Here is a 25533-nt window from a genome sequence, read left to right as displayed (position 1 = left end):
GGACTGGCTTAAGAATATTTTTCAATTTATTTTCCTGCACACAAGAGTCCTAATTAAGTGCTAGAACAGCAGACAATTCCACATGTGCCTGTGGTGAATTAGGCTCACTCTGAATCACCAGTTCTCCTTTTATTTCCTCCTTACAGCTTGTTCAGTTCATGTTCCCCTACTTATCCAGTTGTAGGCAAGATAATCACTTATGCTTTCCACTTTAGTTTTAATTTTAATTTACCATCTTGTAATCGAAAAATATCAGTCAAAATGTCCATCTGACATATATCAAAATAAGGGCAGAAAAGTGTAAAGCACCCATAAACCATGCAGGAATAATGACTTTTGTATGAGTCCACTTTTATACTGCTACACTTCACTAAACTGGATTCTTGCAGTGCAGGAGGTCTGCTCAACCCTGGAGGAGAAAACGGTGCTTGGAGCTACCTGCTGTGTTATGTGCTTTTTTCTGGTGTTTACTAGAACAGCCGAGAGACCATTGGAACAAACACCACTGGCCTAAAGCCTGCACTGTGATATCTGGAAGAGCTTTTGGGATCTTGGATCAGAGTGCATGTTTCAACCACACACCAGGGCATGGCCCAGACGTGTCCCATCTTTACCACACTCAGGTATCCAGAGAGAAAAGCTGGACACTTGGGCCAGGTGGATGCAGTGGCCAGGTTTTCAGTCCTGAGGACCTGAATTAGGAGTCTGTGTGGTGCTGACCTGCTTGCTCATGCCTTCTGCTCCCTTTCCCCAGGGCAGGTGTGATGGTGCACACCATGCACCAGGGAGTTCCTCTCTTCAGGAAGACCTCTGTTTTACTCCTGAGTGGTGACAGCTCAGCCATTCACCATCCTGCCTGAATGCAGTCCACACTGGGAGAAAGGAGCCAGGACATGACAGCAGGTCTCTGGCCCACATTTTCCATTGGCACAGAGTATGTTACAGATGATCTGGAAGTCAGAACAGCCATTTCACTACTCCCGTGGCTTTCAGGAAAAAGGAGCACCAGATCAGGAAACTGGAGTAGTGGTAAATGAAGGGATCCCATGAGAAAGTAGAGGCCAGTATCTCCTGTAACATATCCTTAACAATAGATTCACTTTAAAAAAAAAAATCATAGAATATTTTTCACAAATAAAAAGTGAATATCTTCTGTCCATCTCCATCTTTGTCTGGATTTGTTGCAGGACTAAAAATTTGACATAAACCCTGCTATATGAAAGTATGGCCACAGACAGAAGTTGGATGAAAAGCAACAGCCAGAATATTTCCTAACAATTAAACTTCAAAGATGTGAAAAGCCTGCAAGGTTTCACTGCACAAAACCTTTGGACTGGATCCCACATTTGCAGTGCTGTTCCTTTGTTGATTAGGATGATGGCCTTATACACAAAAAGAATGACTTGCACTAAACCTGCAGGTTTGTTATAATTACAGTAAAACAGATGTTCTTATTTTTAATGTTGTACAGAACGATGTTTATGAGTTTCTTGCCATTCAGTTGCCGGACTTAGTCCTTTGAATAAATTGCTTTTTGTTCCTTCTCTTGTGCTTAATTTCCAGCAGTGGGATTTAGCTTTGTGTTTAAACCACTCCTTTTCCCATCTGTTACTTTATATAATGTTACTCAGTTTAATTTTCAGTTTTTGGCATTCTTAGCCTAGGCCAAGGCTGCTATGGGTTATAAATGAATTAACAAGAGCAAACACAAAGCAGTTCTTCAGAACCTGAATGAAATATCTAAAAAAATGTTCATGTCATTGATTAAATGTTGTTTCTGTATCTACCATACATGATTTGTTTCCACTTAGTTATTACTCAGAAAAGTTGGTTTATACTTGGACTCTATAAATGGAATGAATTCTTTAAAGTGAAAGCACTGAAAATATGTCTGTCTTGAAGGAGATATTGTGTTGATCCTTAGTTCTGCTCATAGCACAGACTTCATTTTATTCCGTATTAGTATCATCTCATGCTGATGAATTAAAAAAAAAAAAAGTAAGTTATTCTTTCTGGCCAGTTCAGTTTTTATACAACAATTTCCATTTCACTGTTTACATATATCCCTATGGAAAGGGAAGATTCAAAGCTTCACAGAAATTTTGATGGCAGCATTATATCTCCTGCTTCTCTGAAAGGAAAGTGCATTCTTGAGGAGTGTAACAGTATAGTTATCTTGAAGTACAGTGGAATCTGGGAAATAGCTTTAATTAATGCTGGCAATTCAGTTTTAGTTTTAATTATTTGCAGACAAGAGAAAGCAGTGAATTTTCTTCCTGCAAAACCAATGATTTACTGGAAATAAAGCATCCCTTTAGCATCTGGTGTTAATTTTTTTTACTGGATGTGGGAAGAACTTGTTAACTTCTGCTTGGATTATGTGGCTTACCCACCACATGAATAATGAAGTACAAAATAATGAGATTCTGTTCATGTAAAAGCACTGCAGTGTCTTGTGGAGTAGAAAATAAAGTGTACTTCTGTGCTCTTGGCAGGAATCTGAGCAGTTTTTTCTAGTTATTTTTCTTTCCAGCTGCCTTTTTTTTAGGTTCCTCTCAGGTAAGGCACTGGGACAAGGATTCACAAGAACTTCTAAAATGTGGTCTCAAAATAGTTAAACACTAAAATGGAGGATTCTCTAAGAGAAGGTAAATCTTGGTAAGTAGTTTTCAGCCCAAGAATTGATTTCTAGCCTATGTTACAACTTTGCGGTCTCAGTGGCATGAATAGCTTCCTACCTTGCAATCACAACCACCGTGCCTGATCAGTATTGATGGCATTGGGTAACCACCTCTACAAAGTTTCAGCATTCAGACACTCACCACTCTCCCAAGTGTAAGTTTGGCAGTCTTAAGACCTATCATGTGAAACAAAGTGAAAATGCAGAGAAAGATGACAAGAGACTACATACAATTTAATTCTAAAGCTAAACAGGGAGTATTACCTTTTCAGGTAAGTGTGAAGATGAGAAATGAAAAGTTAATAATAGTATTCTTTTGGGCTTGATCAGACAAGAAAAGACCAGCAGGTGTGTTAGACTGGATATCAACTATTTGAGTATCTTGGCTTTTGTAAGTTCAAGTGGTAATCCTAATTAAGTATACATTTTCACATCTAAATGCCTAATAAATTTAATGTCTCAATGAATAGAGGACCATCCCTTTCTCTTCCTAACAAAACTTTATGCATCATTTACACAAGGAGATAGAATAATTAATTGCATGATTATATAGCTTTTATCACTACATAACTTGTATCAGATATGCTGAAAAACTCCTTAATAGCATGGAACAAAGTCTTCCTTTCAATTATTTTTAGTCAGCCTGATAAGTGTATAATTGCTGGAGATAAACAAAGATGGTACAGATGAAATCTGAAGCACCTTGACATTAACAGGCTCTCAAAAGACACTCCTGCAACTGCCAGAGATGCGACAAAGGAAAGAAGGTGAAAACAACAGAAGTCCCTTTTCTCTTCTATTTCCTTTCAGTGTCGAGCGTAGCTCAGCTGAATTTGGGAACTTGATCCAACAAGTTTGTTTCATTTTTAAATCATTTAAATACCATATCATAATTAAAAGTGGTTTTTATTTGTACAGAGGTATGCAGAAATCCACAAACATTTAGAAAGTAAAATAAGATGATGCAAGACTGAAATACGTGGAGAGTTCCTTTGTGATACAATCACAAACTTTAAGCAAAGCAGCACTGACTGTCTACACTAGTTTACATCTTTGTGATGTAGTCCCTTTTCTGTGGTGCTCTAGCACTGCATGAGAATAAGTTAGAAGTTTGATAAAAACAACAGTTTCAAACTAGGTTACGCTTTTATTGTTTTGCTTGTGAAGTTCTAAATACTCAAGATCAGCATGGGATTCAAATGTTAATCTACAGGATCTATAGGTGGGAAACTATTTCCCTTATGTCTGATTTGAAAATGTAGTACTATTTCTGAGATTTTTCACATCATGTGTTTTCCTCTGCTGAGGCACAGCGAGCTAAAGTCATTATTCATTTATCAACCGGAGAGACTTGAGGATACTTTCTCTGTAAGGATGCTGGAGAAAAGAAAGCTGTACTTTCTACAGTTAGAGTTACCAGTTGTATTTGCTTATAAAAATTGGAGTTTGATGTTCTTCATCAGAAAATACCTTGAGTGGTTGGGAAAAAAAGTGTGAAGCAGTCACAGTTTAATTTTATATAGAAAGTGAGGACATTCCCAAGTCAGTCTTAATCTGTTCTTTTTCTTGCACGTGAATAAAATAACCAAACAAAACTGTTTATCGTTTGCTCCCAACCTGTGGCAGTTCCTTTGAACCTGAAGCACTTTTTCTTTTTCACTTAGTCCAAGTCTACAGAAAAATGAGGTTTATAATTAAAAATGTTACTATAGTCTGAAATGTACAGTGGTAGGGTTGACATTATAAGAAGAAAAGGAAGTTTCTTTCTGTGTTCTGGAAGTCTAAAAAACCCAGACCTTATCTCAGACTTTGCTATTACAGTTCAGAGAACTCTACTGTGCCAAAATTCGTGGCTGTAATTTAGTTTCAGGCTTATGATCTGTATAAATGAATTCAAATAATTTCCTCTGAAATATGGTTGTTCATAACATGCCAATATTGAGTTATGTTTATCAGTTTGGTGGCTCTGTATCTAGGTTACAGTTTCCATGAAACAGGCAAGACATAATTAAATTCCCACAACACAGAAATATTTGATACTGTGACAAGTCTTCCTTACAGTGTTGTTGTGTGGGTTAAGTATTGGTGGGCTTACCTTCTTTTGTACCTTGCCCCAGCATCTCTTATGAGGCTCCTGAGAAATAATATAACTAATCTGAAAGAGAAGAAGATCTGCTAATTTCTTTGCTGCTGCGAACAAATGCATTATTTCAACATCAAGCACATTTTTAAGGATTCTCCTAATATAATAACTTATATTTTGGGTAGCAGGCAGATCAGGTTAAGATTAGAGACCTGACTGTGCTAGGCACAGAACAAAAATCTAAAGAAAAGGGGGGTTTCTGTCCCCAGCAGCTTACGCTGGAAATCTACAACAGCAGACAATGCATGATGTGCCCCAGCAGATGGAGGGAGAAAAAATGAGAGAAATTATATGAGAAAAAATGTTATCAAATCAGCCATCCTGGTAGCCACCAGCATGCTAGTAGCATAACTGTTGCTAATTGCTTTGTTGGCATCTAGACAAAGAAAAAAATTAAATAGGGAGATAAAGGGGAAGAATGGCATAGCTGTGTTGGTGCTTATGGGGAATGCCTTCCAAAAGTGAGAAGCAGCACGGGGAAAGGCATGAAAATGCTTTTATGGAAATGTAACAGGAGATGTTGGAGATGGTGATCATGTCAGAGGTGGCAGTCAGCACCCCAGCACTAAATGAGGAATGTGAGGTTGGCTGGGAACAAGATCTGAAAGGTTTTTTGGGGGTGAAGGACATTATATTTGAAGTAATCCATGGAGAAATTTGGAGACAGGGTTAAAGGGCTAGAGTGAGACATCAGGAAACTGAGCGTAAGACCTTGTTCTTACCTCACCCGGTGAGCTGTGCTGCGTTGGACTGACGGTGACAGGGAAAGTCACAGGACTTTTGTGAACCAAGAAAATCAGTGTGCTTGGCAGTTCCCTTTTGCTGAGCGCATCCTATGTGGCAAAGTATGCCATACCTGAAGAATCCTTTTTAGAAAACCCCTAAATATAGCAGCAAGGCAAGACATCTCCAGTGGCAGGTGCAAGGGGCCATGCATGAGCTTCACTATAGACTGAGCTCCCATTCAGGAGGCACCTTGGCTCCATTAACAGGGACTTGTGCTTCCTGCTGGAAGACAAGATACTCTGCATGTGTACAGTTGTACCCCTGTACATGCAAATGATCATACTTCACAAGCTCTGTCCATTGATGGAAGAAGCATTTCACTTTTTCCCTATGTAGACAAGCTGACAGAAACCAATTTAGGTTTCTGCTGTCAGAGGAAGCCTGAGTGCAGGTGCTAGGGTCTGGGAAACAGCTCACTCTCTCTGGCAACTCACAGGCTAGGCACAGTGCCACAGTCTTACAGCGACAGCTCTATCTTAAGCCCTCAAAATTTGTATTTTTTTTAGCTGCATAGGTATGTCATGAGCAAGATGGTGACTATCCTATTAACTCCTTGTTACACCTAGCACCAGATGTTCTCTTTGCCCTTAGCTGCACGGCAGCACTTTATAAATTCCTATTCACCCAAAAGCGCATGCTTTCTGCCAGTTCCCAGCCCCATACTTTGTAAATGGCTGCTGGAAGAAAACTCTTTCCAATATTGCACAAATGGCTGCATTTCAGCCATTTATCCTCATTTTACACTGCCACTCTTCTAGCGATTGTGCATGCTATGTAAGGTCAGAGAGTTATGGTGGTGATGTAGAATTTGGCAAGGTAAGAAACGAGCTTTTGAAGAATGGTCACTCAGTAATTTTTTTCTTCCTTCTCATTAGAATAGTAGGCTTTCTTTTCTATGCCACAGGGTGCACACTGGTAGTTGTTTTTTCTTCTTTTACTACTGTTTCTTTAGGCTATGGGATGCATTGGCTGACTGGTACGTCAACCATTTTTTTCAGAGGAACTAATTATTTTCCTTCCCTTTGGCAAGACAATGGATGATCAAATGGGAGATAATTGAACTTCTCTGATGAAGGCACAGCTCAAATTTTAAAACATCATTAAAAATTATTAATAATATAGAAAAGTATTGTACAAATATAAAATATGACCAAATTATTATATGAATATTCATTCTAATTTTATTAATCACAAAAATCTAGAAATCTTAAAAATAAAAATCTAAATATGAACATAGCATGTTTACATGACTTTCTCAAAGTACCAGTTCATATATGGCTTATTACAGTACTAATCCTTATGTGTCCTTACTCTGCCTACTTAATAAATATAACATTAACTTTTCTTCTTCAGAGGCAATTATCTTTCATAAACAGGTCAATTATCTTTGTTATTATTAATTTTATCAGAAAGACAAATTTTACATGCTAATATGATTCTTTTCATCTTAAATTATTTGTAATTTTGCATAACAGTGAAGTTCTTAAGGCAACTGATAAGAGTTCAGTACGAAATATTGATAATAATTTTCCTTGGAGCTTGCGTGGGTGTAGTAACACCAGGAAATGTTTTATAAACTTTCTCTTGATGTCGACTATTCATGTCTTGATCCCAAGTGGATAGGCTGCTCATCCTCTTTCTAATAATGATATAAGAATTATTATTACTATTATTATTATTATGGATCTGGAAGAAGAACCAGATGGAGATGAGAATGAAAATCTATATTTAGACAATAATACAGTACACAACGTGGCCTCATATGCCCAGAGCTGCTACAATCTGACAATATGTAAAACCTTGTGACACAGATCTTTAATGATTTAATGTTTCTGTCTTGTCTAGAAAGTACTCTGGAGGAGTTTTTCTTCTTTCTTTAGTGGATTAAGAAGAGATCTTAAGGCTTTAGCATCTGTCCTCAATTTTCAGAGCACACTGCTAGTATTCACGTTGTTCTTCGAATGCACACTCCGTGATTACCTAGAGCAGAAGCCTTGGTTATTAAAGACCATGCTAAAACAATTACTGATGTAATCAGGGTGAAGGCAGGCTCATTAAGCTGCTAAGTTATCTTCTACTTACTGCCAGGTCTCAACAATTGTGACATTACGGCTTCACATTATGGCCTGTTGCATTGAATTTGGTGAGACCCATGGAAGCTCACTTACCCTTGATGGTCTGGTCATTGCCTTTAATTTGACTGCAGAGACAGATTTAAGCACGCACTACTTGTTTTCGCACACATGGCCACGTGTCTTTGGGTGCCTGGGGGTGTCTGTAGGCTGTAGCTTGCAACACCCACCCACCGGCACATGCAGACGTAGGGAGCAGAGCTGGGGCAGATGGATGCCCGACAGCCAGGGCTTACAGGAGACAGATTGCCAGCTTGCTCCTGCAGTCCAACTGCCCCACTGAGTCCGTAAAGCCTGCCCTGAGCTGGATCTCTTCTGGAAATTTAAATTTTAGCCTCTCGTGTCCTGTAAAGCTGCTGGGGACTTATCTGCTTCTGGCTCTGCGCAGGTCAGCCCTGAAAATGTGACAATTAAACACATTTTTCAACTTTAAGCTTTAGTGTGCCAACTTTTGGCAATGCCTGAACTGAATTAGAGGGTCATATGCCCCTTGGTAAGTCCCACAAGAGGACGTGTTGCTAAGACTGGGGGAAATTTTTAGTAGAAGGGATCATACATGAGAAATTTTTACAGAGTAAAAATTCAGTATTTTTACAGAGATGGTATATTTATGGAACACTACGACAACAGTTCTGCAGTCAGGGGTTGTCTTAGAATTATTCACTTAATTCCCAGTGCTGCTTTCACTGCTCAAATAAACAGCTCTGTTGTCTTCAGACTTTAATCCTTGGATTACTTATTTATCAGTTCTACAAGCACAAGAAAAAAAATAATCACACTTTTTTCCTGAGACACGATCAATTATTTTATCGCTCAGGAATTGTTTCTATCAGCTACTGGAGTTCTCCTTCTGTAAATGGAGCCATAAATGCAGAGAAGAATCATCTCATATTTTTTCATAATTGTATCTTAGCTTTAACTGGTGGTGACTTAGAACAGGAAAAAAAGCATATACCAATGGGATATATTGTGCAGAAATTTCCTTATTTGCAATGGAGCAAGGTATTTGTCCCTTACCATTCTAATGACTAAACATTTGTAGAAACATAACTTCATGAATCTTCATGCTATAAAATTTCTCTAACAAGAAACCACATACGAAGTTTCTTTGATTCAGATGCGGTTTGTTTTTAGTCTTTTATTCCTCCAGAAGCATCAGGAGTGAATGAAAAAATAGCTGTGGATTCTAGGATCTAACCCAGACGCTTTTTGCCTAAGATGACCCTAGGATTACACTAATGTAATAAAGCCACAGAAGTGAAGATGAAAAGAAAAATTTGCAAGTTGGTTATAATTGCCACCAGACAGTCAATGGGGAATTTATTTGGGCCCAAATCTGTCACCAGCACCTAGTTTGTAAGTAAAGTCTGCAATTGAGAGCAGAGCTCCCCATTCATCGCCTTGATCAGCCCTCTTGCAGAACCTGTGGGGCTGTCAGAATGCTTCTACTCAAGTTGCTTGACGTTATTTGCACAACTCTGCAATATCTACAAAGCACTTGCTGGCAGGAGGAAGAGCAGACCTCTCCAAAAGAGAAAACTGCTGACTGAAGAGTGATGAACTGAAGAGTTGCACATGATCCTTTTCTGAGCCTTCAGCATGTTTAATTTTGGTTTCCTTTTAGTAAGAATTCAGTTTAAACTGAACCCATTCATCCATTTCTAATTGCCTGCCTTTTTCTCTCTCCCTTTGTGCCATTCCTCATGTATCAGCTTCATTCCTTTTGCATCACCTTTGAAAAGTCTACTTTCACAGGCCCAGGTTTGTGGCTTGGTACTTGCCATGCAAGATTTTCAGTGTCAAAATTCAGGTTTTCAAAAAGATATTAACTTAGATTCTAGGTCTATAGAAGCAAAACGTCAAGCACAAGTGTTTGTTCAGAAATACTGCCATTCAAAAGTCAATAGAAATGTGCAAGTGCTATGCATACAAAATCCCAGGTACAAATTTTTAGGTCCAAGCAGAGGTCATTTTAGGTTTATCATTACATGAAGTTTTGCTGTAAAAGGGCATTTCATTCAGTAATTTAATTAAATGGCGTTTTTCTAGATAAAAGATCCGAAGCTTATTCTGGCTTCCAGGTGAACTGGGGGTCACCAATGTCATGTTGTGGTGAGCAAGGCAAATGCCACAAACCGATGTATAGCTAGGTATAATCTATGTAGCATGTGAAAGAATCCTACTCTATTGAGCACATGCTGAGCTTTTAGCAAAAAACAGTACTCATTGCTAAGTGTCCAAATTTCAAGAAACATGCGGGCTAGTTGTACGAAGTCTAGGCAAGATCCTTGTGGGAAGCTGGTCAGAGGCTTAGAAAGTATATTTTTGTCAGGAGTGATTGAATGGAAATTAAAATACAGGAAGGGCTGTGAGAGAAATCTTTAAGTATATAAAAGGCTGTAGTAGTTAGGAAGAGAATAAACTGTTTTTCATGTCCGCTAAGGACAGGACAAAAAATGATGGACTTAAATTGCACCAAAGACGTGGCTTACACATTAAACCTTTCTACTAGCAAGGATAGCAAAGCATGGAAGTACATAGCCTGGGAACGTGGAGGAATCCCCACCATGAGAAGTACTTAGACAGGCAAACATGTGCTACAAATGGCATAACCATAGTTCTACCTGGCCTTCTAGATCTGTGAGTCTGTAATCATCTCTCTGATTGCATTCGATGGTAGCAATACAGAGTTTAAACAAGTGGCAGCCTAAAGCAATTAATTATATTTCTGTGAATAGTACAATAGTGATGACTTTCACAGAGAGCATATCAGATTATACAGTTCTTGCTTTCATACCAAACTCATAACAGAGGGACAGGAATACTAGACACATTCCTTTGTTTTGATTTGTCATGTCTTCCTTATGCTCCACTGCCTATTCCTGTCTGCGTATATGTATATAATTAGCAGCATGAAAAGAGGTATTTCTGTCTTCTTCCTGCTGCCTAAAAAAATATATAATACTCATTAAATAATCAGATATTTTGGCTGCTGTAATATCAACAGAGTACGACTTCTGCAGAGCAACAAACTATGACTGATATGGGAGAAACCCCGTGACGAAGTGCTCTGCACGAGAATGCAGCCGCTGCTGGAGGAAGGCAGTTTTCTTAGTGACTGAATATTTCAGTGGTAGATAAATCAAGATAAATTGGCCCTTTTCTATGGAAGGTTGATGCTTTTTGGTCTGAAAATTAGTGTCACAGTACATTACAATGCTTGGCATGGTTTTTGCTGTAATTAAAGAGTTGAACTAATTCCCAGCAAACAAGGACGGTTTTGAGAAGGAATGTAGCTGCATACATTTCCACATGGTATTTACTGCACTGTGTTTGGAGAACTAAAAAAAACCCAAAAAACCCCAACACAAAATAGTTCTGTTATATAATCTTAATGGCAAGCAAATTTAGTTGTTTGTACGGGGGCTGTTGTAGCTGTTTCTTGGTGGATGTCATGCATGTGACCGCCTAACTGCCACATCCTCCATATTCTTACTTTCTTCTGTTGCGTGGTCTGCTTCCTCTCATCTCCAAAATGTAACACTTGTGGCCTTCCCTTTCCCCAGCTCAAAATCTCTATTTCCCTTTTTTCTACCCTTTGGATGTGTCAGTTTGACCACCAAACTTTACACATTTTTCAGCAGTCATTACATGTATGACCAAACAAACATAATATAGTGGTGTGAGAGGACAGTCCAGTTGCATTATGCATTTCCCCATGCATACCATCACACTTTTTTAGGTGATAAAGGCTCACATCTCCTAGTCAAATCTGTATGCCAACAAATGAAGAAATGAAAACCATGCTGCAATGATGCTGACTGCACAAAAAATTCAGAGAAACAGTCATCCATCTTTAGAACTGTTTTCCTTTGTTGTTGTTTATTACTTGCCTGAAGGTAGCCAGTAGGGCAGGCAGCAAATGCATCCTTCTTTATTTTCTTTCTCTAATACTCTGATCACCTCCTCTGACCCTTATGGATAAGGACTGCTGAGGTCCTTATGCAAAGAACACAAAGGGAGTTTCTCCTCCAGCACTTTAAATCAGAAGTGTGCTTTTAAGGCAAATCTCCAGTCATCCCCATTTATTGCACACTGCTCTGCATCACCGAAATTTGGCCTTGCTTTTCAGCACTACTTGCTAACAAAGACACGTAGTCAAAGGCTGTACATAGGTTTAACCGTGCATGTGTTCATGGGTTCTCTAAGTCAGCTTGAATTCTACTATTAAGATGAAAGTAGCTGTTGTCTTCAAAATCTGTATGTTATACTTGAATCACAAGTGGTTATCTGTATTTGTATTTTGATGGGCACTAATTTATGTGTAATTTTTTTTTGTGGCAAAAGCATATTTAAGTCAAAAGGTGACAGCTATGTCTCTTCTCAACTAGCCAAGGCTCTTTATGTAGGAAGGATAGAGAATGACTCTTTTCATTGCATTTTCTTTTCTGAATCATAAACATAATGGTAGATAAAGTGTAATGTCTCCATGTTCTAGTGGCTTAAAATTACTGCTTCTTAAAATGCTGACCTTCAGCAGGTCTCAGGAGAACATGCCATGCTCACTTCTTATTGCAAGTATCCATGCATTGACACATCCACGCCAAGCGTTTTTCAAGTTGCTGCTGCATATCTCAAGGTACTGCTTCCTACTGGGGACTCACTCTCTAGCTAACAACACTGGTTAGCAAATTGACTGGAGCGGTGATACCAAAACAAAACCCAAATGAGATAATTAGTTGGAGGGAAGGTTTTGCTGTTTCTACCTGTAAGGACGTAGGAAGCCCACCACTGGTCCATTAGTCCACTCTGAGCAAACTGGGCTGTGCCAGTATGGCTGGTTCTCAAGATTTTGTTGGCAGCCTTGCAACCCATGTACATTTATAACTACTGCGGTCATGAAATTAATGTGTCTCAGACTGCATTATAAGGAAGTAAATTTTCTAGTCCTCAGGGCTACAGGGTAAGATGGCTGAAGCCATGTAAAAAGTGCATTTAGAGATTCAAATCAAGGAGCACACAATATATGTATTCTTAATTAAGGCAAAAATCCCATGAATGTTTACGAAATCTCATGATTTGGGGATTTTTCTTCAGCACTTGGGAATATCAAACTTCCCTTAGTCACATTAAATGACAATTTTCACAAATACGCCATGCTTTGCATCTTAAATAGTGAAAAACAGTCTTTGTTATGACATCAGGCTTGCATTTTTGCATTTTTTTAATATTTGCAATAACTGTGGACATAGATCTAAGGGGTGCATTTATACAGACATATAAAATTACATATGCAATCAATAGATGATATATGTGTATAATTTAATGAAGAAAGCCCAGATGGCATTTTGCTGTCTTCCTCATGCTGATAAGAAAGGCAGAGTTGTCTGCCTTACACTATAAATCTTAAACTAATCAGTAGAATAACAATGTTTTAGTTGTTTCAAGTTCATTCATCTGTATAAAGCTTACAGTAAAGTTGCCATTGAGCTGCAGAGAAGTTATTTTCGTTAACATATAACCAAAAATGCAGATTCTTATTGTAATGGAAATTGAAGCTAAAAATAGCATGCACTTCTGTGATACCCGTTCTTCCTTTCATACTTACATACTATATTTTTCTTTAAATGGCTGCATGTCTGAGTACCCTTTCATAAAGCTTTCAAAGGATCAGCTATTTTTCACATTCTATTTTGGCTCACTGACTTCATCAAAGGTTTAACAAGCATAAAGAAGTGATAGACAGCTGAATACATGCTACCTTTCTGACATAGCAGGGTGGGGATTATGCCACACAGATGATTTGATGACAGACTGTACAGAGCGGTGGGTTGCGTGTCATGTCTATTTTTTAAGAGAAAAGTGAGCACTTTACAGCAAGCTGGCTGGCTGCATGTAGAAGAAGCTTTTGTAATATGCTTTGACTGGCAGGAGGAGAGAAAAAGGAAAGTTACCGCATTAAAGAACTTGACTTAACTGTGAAATACCAAGTTGGATTATGTAGGAGGTACCTGAGGAAGCAGGTACAACGGAAACAGTTTTAATGAACATTTCCCCCAAAGCAATGTGTTTCTGTTTTGTTCAAGACAAATTAGTTTGGCATGGTGCTTGGTGTATTTTACATCTTTGCCATTAAAACAGTGCAGATTAGAGAAGGGATATAAAAAGTTTGCTCTCTGCAAAGTTTTTAGTAGTAATTCTGTGTTTATTGAAGTTCTATTCTGTGTGCTCAAAACATCTTTCAGAAACTTTAGGGTTTATGAAAACTCTAAGAATGTGTAGTTTATGAACATCATCTTGGGGTATAGATGTGCTTTAGCCTTCAGAAATGGATTAATCTGAAAAATAGCATCATATCTATTCTGCTGGCTGAAAAAGTGAATGGCTAACTCAAGATCAAAAAGCAGCCCAGTAACAGACCCAGGAACCAAATGGCAGGTGACTTCAGTTTTAAACATTAGATCTATTGAACAACATATCGCATAAAAAGGATTGAGACAAGAGACATTAATTTACAAAAAGACTTAAATTTCTAATAGATGGCATTAACGATAGGCATTTAAGTACAAAATTAAATCCTCAGTACCCTAAATCAGTTGCCACCTAAAATTTTGACCTTGGAGAGCTGTATAACAACCCACATGCTCATAGTGTTGAGCTGATTATATGCCTAATTATCAGGGTCTAGTTCTCTCTGCATCTGAAGCAAGGACCATGTGCAGTTTCTTGCCTCTCAGGACAGTGCCTAACCATTGAACTACTTGGTATTCTTAGCTGGGATTCAGTTTCTTTTGCCAAAGCTGTGGCACTTTGTTTAAGTTTATAAATCTTTATTTGTTAGGAGAGCAGCACGAGAATGACTCTTTGATCCCATGGCTAATGTATTGACCATGAAGACCTGGGTCCAAATTCTTATTTGGGGAATATTTAAGTATTTTATGCAAAGTAGAGCAGCTTCAATAGGGTTTTCTTAGTAGATGTAGAAAAGATTCACAGTTAATTTATTAAGATGCCAGTTCTTCTCCTCAGCAGTGTCAAGTGAAATTAAATCAAGAGGAAATGCAGGTGCAATGGGAATCATCAGCTGATTGCTACATCAGTCTAAATAATCCCTTTGGTGGGGCTGTAACTGACCTCTCCAGTGCTTTCCTGTAAGCCAATTAGAAACTAACAACTGAGTTTGGAAGACATAAGATATTACAAGTCTCCTTTACATCCCCTACTTACACAGGAACTGCAATAATCAGGCATTAAAAGAAAAGATGCTGAACAGAAATATATAGGGAGAATGATTTGTACTGAGTTATGAATTTAGTTCAATTGAGAAGAAACTATGGCTGAAATAATTAGCCTCTATTGCTTGTAGAAAGTATAAATCCCAGCTGTTCTAGGTTTTCTACAAACTTTTTTACTTAACATTTAAGGCACATAAAAAAAGCAAAACCACATCATTGCAAATGTGTCGTGGTTTAACCCCAGCTGGCAACTAAGCCCCACACAGTCGTTTGCTCACTCCCCTCCCCGGTGGGATGGGGGAGAGAATAAGAAGGGTAGAAGTGAGAAAACTCTTGTTTGAGATAAAGACAGTTTAATAGGGAAAGCAAAAGCCACGCACGCAAGCAAAGCAAAACAAGGAATTCATTCACTCCTTCCCATCAGCAGGCAGGTGTTCAGCCATCTCTGGGAAAGCAGGGCTCCATCACACATAACGGTTACCTGGAAAGACAAATGTCATCACTCCGAACGTCCCCCCCCTTCCTTCTTCTTCTTCGCCCAGCTTTATATGCTGAGCATGACATCATATGGTATGGGATATCCATTTGGTCAGTTGGGGTCTACTGTTTTCAGCAGAAATCCAAAACACAGCCCCATACTAGCTACTATGAAGAAAATTAACTCTATCTCAGCCAAAACAAGCACAAAATGGTATTTGTTTCTTTCAACGCTATGACTTAATATGTCTCTTCTGTTACCACAGGTCACATGCAAAACTCTTGCTCAACTAAATATAAGAATCACAGCCTCAACACTGACACGGAGTTAAGAAAAAAAATTGTACCATTATTCCATGTTTTTCAAGCCCTTCACCTCTTTCCGAAGAGTTCCCATGCTAAAAGCAGTTATCTTCTTGAAAGAAAGCAAAGGGATCTTTTGGTTCTAATGAACAAAGATATTAGGCTTGTTCTAACTCTTAGCTTTCTCCCACACCTCACCCAATAATATTCCCATTGTATGTATCTTCTACGGTGAGTTTAGGCTCCAAGGTACTGCCTGTCTCTACTGTGTGTTATGAAGTTATTAGCATGGTGGCTCATGTTTTGGGTTAGTTTTTGGGCATTATCATTACACACATCTACACTACTGCTAATACTGCTGCTTGCTCCAAGAGTAGGTGTTTGGCTTGTCCTATTGAAGTTTCCCTGTTTTCCTCTAACTGACCTCTCCCTCCCGTGGAATAATTGTCATCTGGGGAAAGGTGTGGACAGAGAGAAAAATGTTGGTTACCCTTCTATCTCCCGTAATAGTTTTGTACAACTTTAGGTGGAAGAGTAACTTAAGATCTCTCAAGCATCTGTGATATTCTGGAGTGCTCTCCATTAGGACACATTCTCACTCTAAAATGACACCCATCCATCTAAGAGTAATGGCTGTATGTATTAGCCCAAAGCCTGAAGGACATTTCTGTCTTCATGATGCATCACATAAGAGATAACCAAGAGAGAAAGTGAACGAAGGATGCCAGGGAACTGTGGAGTCTGAGTGGAGGAGATGTGCAATTTAAGTAAACTGAATGTGTGGTGTGGTTGAAAAAAAAGTTTGTGTTATTCTTTTCCCATTCTGTGAAAGCCATAGAAGATGATTTCAAAAGGGATTATGTCTCTCATAAAAATGAAATCGCTAAGTGACAGGATTTTCAGATACAGCTGTATAAATCCAAATAAACACAGCAAACATGCCTGCTGTGAATATCCTCTCTTGCTGATAATTTTTGGAAGTTTCCCTGTATGGAACAATGATTAAACAGGAATATAAGTTGAGGGTGGTGGGGTCTTATTTTATTGCACTTACCAGTGTATGCTCACTTCTGAACAAATGCCAGACTTCCTTTCTTGCTAAAAGATTAAATTCTTGCCTATTAAAAGGGTCAGTAAACCACTAAAGTACACTTCAGTATTAATCAGAACAAAGAAAATGTTATATTTTGAACAAATAGAAACTGTTGTTGTAGCAGAATGAGGTACAAATGTCTAGCTGCAGTGCTTTTTTTAAGGAAGCAGTGTTCTACTGCACCATCCCTGGGGAGATGCTGTGGGACATAGAAAGCATGAAATATGTAACCCTAGGAAACTGCAGTCTTCAGAGCCATCCATAATCAAATAACTCTGCTCCTCTACACTCCAGGTGCAGGAGATTTAGAACCAGGCTGTGCAACAGCTCTTAATGATGTACAATGAAATTAAATAAATGAATAAATTTTTGGTATTGCTATGACTCATTCTAGCAAAATCAGCCAAAATTTTAGCCAAACTAATCTATCAGGAGGCACAAAATAGGCAGTTTAGGAATCTAGCAAGTGTCTTTATTTTAACTGTGCACATGAAGCACCGCTTTAATGTGTTTCTGTAAAGTCAACTAAGCATAATATTCAGTTAAATGCACCAGTAAAATATTAATCTTGCACTGTGGGTTAGTTAGACCGTACGGTGCATGTGCTCCGTTGCCAGGCTTTCATCCTGCTAAGATCCAGAGGTCAAGTCTTCCAGTGCCTTCAGGCTGGTTGAAGGGCGTTTCACATGCCCTTGGCTTGAGCCCAAGACCCAGGTGCTCTGTACCTGCCTCTGGGCCCATGTTCTTGGAGCTGTGCTTCCAGTCAGGAAAAGCTGGATTTGTACTAGGGCTTGATTTATAAATAGTTTACGAAAGATAGCTAAATTACTAACAGGTGATAGAAGTGCGTTACAGATATAAGTGGTCTGTATGGTGACTGTTAAAAGTGCACAGCCAAAAGGTGAGCTGGACCATACGATCACTGGAGGTCCCTTCTGATTCCAGCCATTCTGCCATTCTGCGTTGAAGAGGATTTCCAGGAGTAGCCAACTGTTCTTCTCAAAAAGATCACAGCAGCTCGCACCGGCACATATGCCTTTGTAGCTGATTCAGCGTGCTTACCAAAAGAGCATACTGCAGGGGAGACATCCCACAAGGAGCAAAGGGAGCAACCCACACTCCTGCAAAGACAAAATGAGCTGTACGTACTGAATGTTTTTGTTTTTTTTTTTTTGCTTGCAAGCAGCTTCAGTGATTTTTGCTTACATGGTCAAGACGTTTCCAGACATTATTTCTACCCTTGAAAAATGTCCCTGACTGAACATGAAAATTATAAATTGCAGTGATCTATCAGACTCTTTTTTGTATTTTTTGCCCTGTGTATATTGACATTTTCCCTGAACGTTATTCCTTAATAACATCAGTTTCTGTGTAACCATTCCTCAGCCTGTATCTTTGAAACAGGTCAGCCAGGCAGGGCTGCATGTACTGCGGTTAGTCCCAACCCCTCTCACACTGTTCAGCCTCCGCATATTGAGTCCCATTATGTGACAGAAACATTTTGTGTTTCCAGTCCATAGTCATTGAATGGAGCTTGTAAGTAAAGATCAGTTTCCTAAGTTTCTGTTTTCATCCAGTTTTCATGGTAGCACATGCCATTAGCTCTCATTCATAAAGGTGAATTCTCAGCAATCTTGTCAGCGTAACTCTAGAGGAGGTTCATGGGGAACATACGGGGAGGTAGAAACCAAGATTGGATCAAAAATTATGTTTAAGAGATGAGATAGAAACTCACTTCACTGCTTCCAGGACACAGGAATGTGTATCATGTTCAAAACAGGTAAACGATTTTGATATTCTTAGCATTAATCTGAATTATTTGCACTGCACCATAAATTATTGCTTAATGATGTGAAAAGGAAATATCATTAGGCTGATTACAATATAATCAAAATAAGGATTTGACTCTTCTGTCAGGGTTTTTGAAAATTATTTACTTAATGGAATAATTAGAATCTTAAATTTATTGTAGGAATGTAAGAACTGCTGCAAGTAATGTAATTAATCATACATTGGTTACATTATATTGGCATGTAACTAACCACACATTGACATACCTACCATATTTTATACACATAGTTCCCTTGCCCTGATGATTTCCCTCCTGATTTTTTAACTTAATTGTGAACTCGCATTTAACAAAACAGATCTTTTTGAAACTAAACTATTATAATTGGTTAATTGGCATTTAAAAAATCTGTGCTTGAATTGTTTTTTTGCAAGATTCATTTCAGCAAAGGACTAAACAATCATTTCACTGAAGTTCATTGCAGAGTTCCCTGAAAAGACATTTTTTTTTCTATATAGCTCTTTCTTTGGGATCAATATATGACAGTTAAATTGCAAAAGTATTTGGCAAATGATAGATGGTAACTACATGACACAAAGTGTTTTAGATCACACTGATGCTTTGCTTTTCAATTGTTACAGATATGCTTTGAGGGATGAAGATCAACAGTGCTCTTTTTATTTTGGCCTTATGTTTGAGCAAAGATTATAAGCTCCTATTGCATTTCCACATTAATCTAAGAGTGTCTGATTCAGTTCTTTTTAAATTTAATGCCTTTTGATAGAGATAATTGCCTTGCTCTTAGTAAGCTGGGTTTAATTTAGCAAGCTGGCTGAAGAAAGAATGCCAGTCTTTTAAAGGAAATCCATTTTGTTAATTTATCATATTTGAGTATGCTGGAATATGTAAAGGAAAGTACTTGGATGTGTGAACATGAGTTTGTGTGCACAATTATAATCTGTGTAATATTCATACTTGTTTTTCAATCTTCCCTTTCTACAAAGTACCATTGAAAACTATGCCCTGCCTTTCAGAGGAACTGAATACCACGGAGCCTGTTGATTTCCAATGGACTTGTGGTGCCTCTGAAATTCAGACACTAGAAGTGTATATGTAAGCTATTTGCGGTAAAGGGCCACGATATTTTAGAAGGTGTCTTGAGATGTGCGTTTATAGCATGTCTTGGATCAGGGGAGGTATAAAGGCCACCTTACCCTTTGACTCAGTAATCATATTCAATCGAGCGTCCTGCCAGCCCTCTGTATGGGAAACACAATTCCTCAGCCTCATCTCTACCTGGTGTCTAAGGGGTTGTAACAGTTATGATCCGGTCCTGCCCATCAGCATTGTAACAGACTTTCTGCAAGCAGAAAGATATATAAGCCTAGGCTGATCTCAGCAACTTTTGATTTTTTATCCTGTGTCTGGCTGGATTTTAGCTAAGGCAATGTTACAGAATTACTTCATTCGGCTTCTTGGCTTAGAAGTCAGCCTGAAATCAATAAATTGAGAGGAACAGCAACTTAATATGAACAACTATGGGCATGTGTGTTTTGTTACCCTCTTCCTTTCCAACGAGCAGCTCTCTGTGATCAGGAAGCCCTGAGACCAGGGAAGATCTTCAGGGTACATAATTCACAGCTTAGCAGCGAGCCACAAATTCGATTTTCGAACCTGACGCTGCTGGAGGGTGTTCAAGGGTTCTGCAGGAAAGTAAAAATGAAATATTTGCAGACTAGTTGATAGATCGATGCAATGCTTACAGAATACAAATTTTAAGACCTTTCCAAGGTAGACAGCTTGCTTCTGTTCAGCTTAAAATGTTAAATGATATCTCCAGATTCTACTAGTCTTAGACATCTGCATCCTCACATAGGTACATGCTTTATCTAAGTATGTGAAAATGTATGTAGCTATGCATATACCAATTTGGCAGGGGGAACGTATATGTGAATTAATCCATAACTTAATAGCTTAGTAACTTACTTCTAATTAAGTAGGCTATTGAAACATCTGTTTTCTTGGCAGAAAGATGAAACTTTATTTTGTTTTTCAAAGTGTAACTTTGATCCCAGTCTTTAGCTTAATTTGGATTTTAATATTCATAATTTAAATTTTCCTACAAAATAAAATAAATATAATTATTGTCTATGAAATTCCTAGCATTGGAAAAGCTCAGCAAGAAATATAGATCAGGCATGACGAATGTATGTCTGGAAAAAAATCTTGCAAACCAAATTAATGCACTGTTGTTGCTCACTAAGTGCAGGCAGTCATATAGCTAATGTAATATAGCATAATGCCCAGTGACAACAGATCTGCAGAGTTCCTTACAGACATAAGAGTAATGATTTTGGTATTAGACAGGACAAAATGCTCAAGGAATTCTGATTAACCAGTCTAAAAGTACACTGGCATATGCTGGGCCAAGATAAAGCTGAGGAATAGATTTAGGGTGTATCTTTACACTGTGGCTTTCTCATAAGTCTAAGATAAATCTTTACCTGATTGAGGGAAAAAGAACACACACTTGTCTGCCACATCAGTATGACAAATATCCATATCATTAATGGAACAGAAGTTATAATGTCTGTGAACTGTGAGATCTTTAGAGCAAACTTGGGGCTAGGTCCCTGCAAGTGTTGAATATTCCTTAAAATAAGGAAAAATGGCAGTTTCACGTGCAGGAGTTGTGGTTACCCAGTGCCTGCCAAAGAGATGTTAAATGAATCTTGCTCCTGGACCCTAGAAGCGCGGTTCCTCTCTCCCTCCATCAGAAGGGTTGTCAGAGGGGTGCTCACAGCTTCCCCACCCCTGGTCCTCGCAGAAGGGTAAAGAGACTCCTGCCAGAAAGGGGGGAGCTAGGGAAGCACAGATTTTCTGCTCTGGAGGTGTCTTCTGTCTACTGTCAACAGGAGCTGAAACTATAGGATAGGGTTACTAAATTCTTCGGTTGGCAACAGATGTGATGATGTGATGTGATGTGATGTGATGTGATGTGATGTGATGTGATGTGATGTGATGTGATGTGATGTGATGTGATGTGAACAAAATAATGGGGACACAGTATGGAAACTGTCCTTGCCATAATGTGTGTCAAATTATTATTATTACTGTCATTACACACACCTGAAGAAAAGAAAAAGCTCTTTTTATCTGTAGAATAGCAAATAGCTTTTCCTCTGACATTTTGTGTTTAGCTTGATTACAGGTATTGCAAACATCCTTCCATACATCTGTTGCATTCAACCTACAAAGGCACCAGCCCCATGTTTGTTATTTTTCTCTTTCATCCTCCCCTAGCTGTCCTTCCCCCATTTTATCCTCAAACAGAGACTAATACAAACTGATTCTACAGTAGTTTTCAATGTTTCTTCAAGCATTTGACAGGACTGGAGAAGATCTCAGTGAGAGCCTTCTGTTCTGTCACCCTCAGCGATACTGAGGATAAAGGCAAAAAGTACACTATGGCCCAGATTCAATACAACATCTGTAGCCTTAACTTTTATTTAGGTGCCTAATTTATTTCAGGAAAAAACTTAAAGCTTAAATGCTTTGTTGAGATCTGGTATTCAGATGCCGAGAAGTCAGCCATTTCATTATCACCCCCAGAGACTCTAAATATTGGATGCATAGTCTCTCAGTCCTCTGTGTACACATACATTTCAATCTGGCCTCCATATTAACAATGGATTAACAATTAATTGTCTAATTTTCTGTGCAATGGTCCATATGCCTCCTATCCCACAGCCAACATTTTTCTGCTGGTTCACAATTTTACACTGTGATTCAAAAAGGCTTATAAGTAGGAAGGAAAGAAAGAAGGAAGGAAGGAAAGGAAGGAAAGGAGGGAAATCAATTTGATTCTTTTCATGTCTGTGAATCAAGATCTCCAGCTGTGGCAAACTAATGCAAAGTACGTTAGTGTCAACATCAGCAGCCTTGGAAGTGCCAGCTTCCAAGGATTCATTTCGATTTTGGTGAACACATGCTGCACTGAGCTTAGTGTGTTAACCCTTGTTCATAACGAGGCTGATAAAAAGACACAGGCACTCCTGGCTGGTAGAACATATTTATTGACCTTATTTCTGCCAGCTTTGTTCTTTAATTTTTCTTCATTAGAAAAATTCATTAAAATTGCTGAATCAAGGAAACTAAGTACAGGGAAAAGCTCAAATGTAGTACATTAATAAAAAATGACATTCTTTTGGTTAAGAGTATGACTGATGAAAATGTCCACTAAATAAACCTGTGAAATTCTGACAAAAAAGTTAGGAAAAGAACCTAGCTATGACCCATATTAGATTGTGATGGTGTGTCTAACTCTGTGAGGTGTTGAGTATCTTCTGTTTAATGTGCACCAAATCCCGATTACCTCCTCCAGCAAGTTTTCATTATATTTCAGCATATGGCTGTTTCAGACTTTGTGACCATGGAAAATGGTCATCTCCATGGAAAAATAAGCCTGGGGTTTTTTTAATCAAATGTATCAAGAATATTAGGCTGGGTCTGCCAGGTGACCTAAGACAGTCTCTGTGTTGCTGTCATATATAAGATATATCTTTTTCTTAAAAGATCCTGCTCCATTATTCTACTGGTTGATATTTATTTCCCCTACTATGGTGAATAAAAGGCAATTCTAGCTTCTAATAAATAAGACTTGCAGTTTCCCTCCTCTCCACACTTACTTTTCTCTGCATTTTTTCCAGACTGGATTCATTTTTTGAATGACAAGCATAGTACCCATATTTCAGATAAAGTTTCACGAGAGCTTTCTACAGTGTCTTTAATGGCCTCCCTTTACTGAAAATGCCTCCCCTTGCATATTCTAGGATTTCATTAGTCTTTGGCATGGCTGCATCACCTTAGCAACTCAGAGTGAAGGATTTCTTTTTGTTAACTTTTTATGAACTGTCGAATATCCCTCAAATTACTCAGAAGTAGCTCTCTCAGAGCTATCTAGTCCACCTAATCCAGTACTCCTAACCTAATCTCTCCTTGTTTATACAATTTAATCTACCCTGGTCTATTTATGTGATCCTAGCTAGTTTGATCCTGTCTACTTTAACCTATCCTTTCTAGCTCATGTTATCTTTATGGCACTGATACTAAGATCTCATAACTTCTTGCCAACACAGACTAAGTTCCTCAAGGAGAAGATCCAGAAATGAGACAGCTGCTGAGGTATACAAGTTTGTGTTCTCACTTTCTCTCCTTGCAATCAATGCCACTGTCAAATTTCCAGTCCAGTGATATAGGTGCAAAATTAAGGCTTTATTGTCTCTTCTCTCAGAAATCCCAGGCAAGGAAAACAGATCTGGCCCCAAGCGAATGAATCTAGTTATCCTTTTTCTTCTCCCTGAAAGGCTATGAAAAATAAAGTGAGGTATATTTAGTATTATCTTTTAATAGGTCCTGTCTTATCTTCTTTTCAAAATTGATTTGGAAAACCTGCCAGTAACAGAAAACAGCAAGGGTCAAGGTGGAAAAAAGCAAGCATTGCTTTATAGATCAGCTGTTATACGTCTGTGACTTTAGAAGCAGAAGTCTTAAGGCTTCAATACTGTTGACTAGTTGGAAAAATAATATAATTCATTCTTCTAAAAAACACATGAAAGACACATGGATGTTCACAGAGAAAAGCCAGTAAGACGCAAGGATATTATATTGATTAAACATACTCTACAGAATTTTGGAACCCTGACATTAGAAGAGCTGGAAAACAGCTTGCCAGACAAGAAGTGGGGTGAGAGGAAGATAAAATTTTTAGCAATATTCCTATATAAAGTTTAACAAAACTGAAAAAAGATTTTTTTGCTATACATACACTCTTACCTTTGGTAACACTGGAAAGGAAAAGTCAAATAATCACAGGCTGACTACGAGAAACTGGGGTGACGTGTGCCAGTGAAGTTCCAGGATGCATCAGCACACCTATCAAGAGAAAGGGGCAGCTGGATATTGACAGACAACCTGGAACTCGTCAGCACTCTTGCTCAGTATACTGTACCTCGCTGCACCCCTCTCCCAACTTGTTCCAACCTGCTCTAACCCTTTGTAGTCAGCACCACCCACTTAGGCTTTCCATGGTGTGCACATAAATGAGTGTTATAGAGGGTATTTTGTTTGCATGGGATCTAGTGAATGAAGGCTAGATGTATGTCTAGGTATTTGTCCCGTGATAGAAAGCACTAGGGAAATGCATATAACTCTTACCACTGCATTCAAGAGTAAGCAACTCTGAATGGAACAAAAGGCAGGATGACCAGAGGAAGACTGTCTCATTCAACTGTATATAATATCAGGGACTCAGTGATACAAGACTATGCATCACCTAATCAATTGTTATTGATACTGTTGGGTGTAATAGGTGGACTTGTATCCCTTCTGTACTTTAAGGTGTATATCAGCACCCTAACAATGAACAGCAAGTTCAGTTGCTGTGTACGGGTTTTTTTGGTACTGTTCCTCTAATGCACAGATGACCAGTTCAGACCAAATGCAATCCTGACTTTATTGAAGGCAACAACAAAGCTTCTTCTGCATTCAATTTTATCTCAGCATCTTTTCTTTTTATTGCAGCAAGCTCAACACAAACACCAATGAATAAAGAGTTTATGTGTGTGGTCTCTTTGCATGGTACCTCCTGGCTTCTGAAACTGCAACTTCCCAGCCACATTACCTCAGCTCTCAAATTGGTGTACAAGAACTAGCCTAGGTTCAAGGTGCTGAACTTGGTTCTGTGTACACCCAGGGTACTATGCGCTACGTAAATATATAAAGTTGACATCGAATGACAAGGAGTTTGTAGTGCTCATCTTTTCTGCTTTCCCTCCACCTTTGTTTGTCAACTCTACCTCCCGTCCTGGAGTCCAGTCCAAGCTGTCTTTATTGT

The sequence above is a fragment of the Nipponia nippon genome, unplaced genomic scaffold (genome assembly GCF_047370975.1).
Source record: "Nipponia nippon isolate SJK-2023a ecotype South Korea unplaced genomic scaffold, ASM4737097v1 scaffold_6, whole genome shotgun sequence".
NCBI classification, from domain to species: Eukaryota; Metazoa; Chordata; class Aves; order Pelecaniformes; family Threskiornithidae; genus Nipponia; species Nipponia nippon.
Note: the sequence above shows the minus strand (reverse complement) of the source record.